General features: G+C 35.6%; 1 protein-coding gene across 1 annotated transcript in view; it reads left to right on the plus strand.

Moving 5' to 3' along the window:
• The window catches only part of NET1 (neuroepithelial cell transforming 1), a 20,620-nt gene that overhangs the window by 994 nt on the left and 15,468 nt on the right, over window positions 1–4,158 (plus strand). The window lies entirely within an intron of this gene.

Genomic DNA, 4,158 nt, shown 5'->3' on the forward strand with positions numbered 1-4,158 from the left:
GCTGGTAGTTTCGAACCGCTGACCTTAAGGTTCGCAGCCCGATTCGTAACCACTACGCTACCAGAGCTCCTTACTTAGTTCCAAATTTCTTCACACATTCAGTGACACTGTCCTGCAAGGCTGCCATGCCTATCCAGGACTTCAGAGAGCAATCACAAGGACCTTGGGTAATGCATATGGCTTGCTCTCTGCTGCTAACCAAAAGGCTGGTGGTTCAAGTCCACAGAGTGGCGCCACAAAAAAAAAAGTGCTTCTGTAAAAATATAGCCAAGAAAACCCTGTGGAACACAGTTCTACCTTGAAGCACATGGGGTTGTTAAGAGTTGGATGAAACAGGTTTTGGTTTGTTGGCATGAAGAGGAATTATTGTGATATTTTAAAAACAATGTGAAACCTACACATCAAGCACACAAACTTAAAATCCACAGGTCACGTTTTCTTTTTTGGCGCAAAATACCACTATTGAAAAAAATACAATAAATACGTTGTTTCAAATCATCTTTTATTTCAGGAATATTTCCTTGAATTATAATTTTGGGTATTTTTCCTGTTATATTTTGTCTTCCCTTTCCCATCCTTTATACTTACGTTGGATGTTCTTTTTAAATCTTTTATAGCTAAGATTTTTGTCTCCAAACTTTTTTTTTAACTTATTTTTGAAACCTTCTTTTCTACCTTCTGCTTCTCTTAAGTTCATTATGTTTTTCATTCAGAAATAATTTTTTCTTTTGTTTTTTAGCCTTTCCTAAATTTTGTCACCTTTTATGTCAAATCTTTCTTTTCTCTAATTTCATAACTTCTGAGTTTTAGTTTTTCTTTCATAACTTCTATCATTTTCTTAATTTCTTTTAGGCTATAGGGACATTTGGAGTCTTGGTGTGGTGCTGTAGGATAAGTATTGGACTGCTAATCTCAAGGTTGACAGTTCAAACCCACCAGCAGCTCCTTAGAAACTCTGTACACTATGAATCAGAAGTGACTTGATGGCATGTAGCAATAGCATAAAGACATTATCCTGCTCTACATTCTCTTTTTTTAAATTTTAAATGGAATTCATGATTCTTTTCTGAGGCTTTTTTAAGTACAGAAAACTTTCCTATTCTTTGGGTGAGAAAAGGCCAAGATGACTTGTTCAGCCTCTTAGCACCCTCTTCTGTTGCTTTCACAAAGCGATTTTTAAGAATATGGCCCAATGTTTTCTTTTCTCTTCTGTTGCCTCTTTTATCTGGAATTGTTCCAGTCAATTTGGTTTCTACTTCTAGCAGTCTTTTTTAAGAACAGTATTAGTTTTGAAAGTGTATGTGCCCCGACTGCTTTATTGCATGGCAGTGTTCTTACCCTCAGCCTGAGAATCAGGTCCTGCAGAATTCTTCCCAGCTTAGGCTCTGGGTTTCTGACTAGCGTAACACTGATGATTTTTTGGGGTTCTTCTGTTTGCAAGGCTCTCAGTGAATCCTAGTTGCCTTCTCTTTACAGCCGTATTCTTCTTCTTTTAGTCCAGCTTCTCCGTTCATTTGCTCAGTATACAGATTGAAAAAGTATGATGCCAGAAAAGATACACATCTTTACTAATTTTACACCACACAGTGTCACCTTGTTCTGTTCAAATGACTGCCACTTGGTCTTTGTACAGGTTCCACATGAAGACAATTAAGTGTTTTGGAATTTCTATTCTTCCCAATGTTATCCATAGTTTGTTATGATCCACACAGTCAAATGCCTTCGCGCAGTCAATAAAATACAAGTAAAATATTTCTGGTATTCTCTGCTTTCAGCCAAGATCCATTTGACATTACCAGTGATATTCCTTGTTATGTGTCCTCTTCTGAATCCACCTTGAATTTCTTGGAGCTTTCTGCTGATACAAAATGCAAAGATATTTTCATTATCTTCTGCAAAATTTTACTTACATGTGATAATCAACAGTATTTGTTTTATGATTCCTGCTTTCTGTTAGTGTCACCTTTCTTTGCAATGGACACAAATATGGATCTCTTCCAGTCCAGTGGCCAAGTAGCTGTCTTCCAGATGCCTTGGCATAAACTAATGAGCCCTAAAAAATAAGATAATTCACTGAAAGTTTAGTCAGGCATTAAGTTGAAGATTTTTTTCTTATTAACAATTAACCTCTTGTAACCATCTCCAGATGAAAGTTATGCTCTTATGATGTGCTTAATTCTATATAATTCTACTTTGCTAACTATACTATAAAGAGGCTATTATATGAGGAGAGTTATGGATTGAATTGTGTCCTCCCAAAATATGTGTCAGTTTAGCTGAGCCATGATCCTCAGTAGTTTGGCAGTTCTGTAATATCCCTCATTCTGTTCATAGTCTTTCTAATAGTTTGTAATAGTTTCATTAATTAGTATTTAATTGATCTGAATTCTTTCCCCCAACCAAATTCCTAGTGAAACGTACAGACACACAACTTTTTAATACGTTTTATTATTATTTTTACCTTTAAAAAGTACAGTTTAGTCTTTCTTAAGGAGTCCTGGTGTGCGCTATGGGATAATGTGTCAGACTGCAAAGACATCTGAAATGCAAGGTCAGTGGTTCAAGCTATACAGGGTTGCTATGAGTCAGAATCAACTCAATGGCACTTAACAACAACAAGTTTAGGAGGCTAGAGGTGCAAATTCAGAGTGCCAGTTGGATGGGAAGACTTTCTGTCTGCTCTAGAGAAAAGTCCTCGTCTCCTGTCAGCATCTGTAGGCCCAACATTCCTTGAAGATCTCTATGTGTCTTGGCATCAGTCTAACTCGGGCTTTAAGAGCTTCACAGTCCAGGTCCAAAGGACACACTCCACTCTTGACTCTTCTTTCTTAGTGGTGGTAGGTCCCTCTTTATCCAAATTACTATTGAAAACTCAAATATACATATAACTTCCATTAGTAGTTTCTTTCATAATCATTTTTTCAAACGTACCAGGTAATTTTTATTGTTGTTTTTAACTCTCTACATGAGTTTTTGGAAACTTGGTGTCTTAAAAGTTACATTTCATTAACATGTCAAATAATGTTTCTTTTTTAAGTAAGATTTGAAATTCTATTTTCCACTAACCTGTTTTTAGTGAGAACTATAGGAGTATGTTGTTGTTGTCGTGAAGTGTTGTCAAGTCGGTACCGACCCATAGCGACCCTGTATAGGGTTTTTGAGGAGCAGCTGGTGAGCTTAAACTGTCAACCTTGCAGTTCAAACGGGCTTGCAGTCTGGCGCATTAACCCACAGCACTACACCAGGACTCCAATATGTAATCTTTAATGCTAGTTTTGAAATGGCACATTAGTTTTTTATGTTTGGGAAAAATTCTTAAGATATTTATGATCTATGAAATCTTGACTTGTATGATTTTTAAATATATTTTTAATTTAGTAACATGAAAGGTATAAGAGCAAAAGATACAAATTTTACTGTCATTTTCTACAAATTAAAAGAGTATACAGTAACTTATGGAAGGCCTTTCTAACTGTAATTGCAGTCAAAGAACAAGTTGACAACTACATTTCACAATATTCCATGTAGAGGGCAGCAGAGTTTAGATTTTGTTTTACTTTTGTCCGTAATATGACTTTCCTAAGTCTATGTTCCATTGCTTGTTATTTTCCAGATAAATGTAAAGGAAAAAAAATAATATCTAAACAAAAAAATTACTTTTCTTAACCTCTAATTCATTTCTAAATTTCAGACAAACCTTTTGCACATTAAAAGAAAAAAAGGGAAGTAGCGTAATAGTCCTTTTTACGTAGAGAACAGAAACAAGGTTTTCTTTCTCTTTACCTATTTATATCTTAGGAACAAATGGCTTAAAACCTTCATTCAAGCAAAAGAATAGTAGCTACAACTAAACTTAGTCTTTACAATCTAGTTGTTTTCATTAAAACCTTTGTCTTTTACAAACTGTATTGTTTTTGGATAACCCAGTTAAGTTTTTAAGCTTATTTAAATTCTAGATCTTCTACACAAATAAAAGACACTCAGTTAATCTGTACTTCAGTTATGCCATTTGAGACCATCATGAAAATATATTGTGTTGTTGGTGGTGTTAAGTGTCGCTGAGTTGACTCTGAGAACGCATTTGTTGTTGATGTTAAGTGCCGTCGAGTCGGTTCCGACCCATAGCGACCCTGTACAGGGTTTCCGAGGGTGTAAATC

This window comes from Chrysochloris asiatica, unplaced genomic scaffold, assembly GCF_000296735.1.
Source record: "Chrysochloris asiatica unplaced genomic scaffold, ChrAsi1.0 scaffold00050, whole genome shotgun sequence".
Classification (NCBI taxonomy): domain Eukaryota; kingdom Metazoa; phylum Chordata; class Mammalia; order Afrosoricida; family Chrysochloridae; genus Chrysochloris; species Chrysochloris asiatica.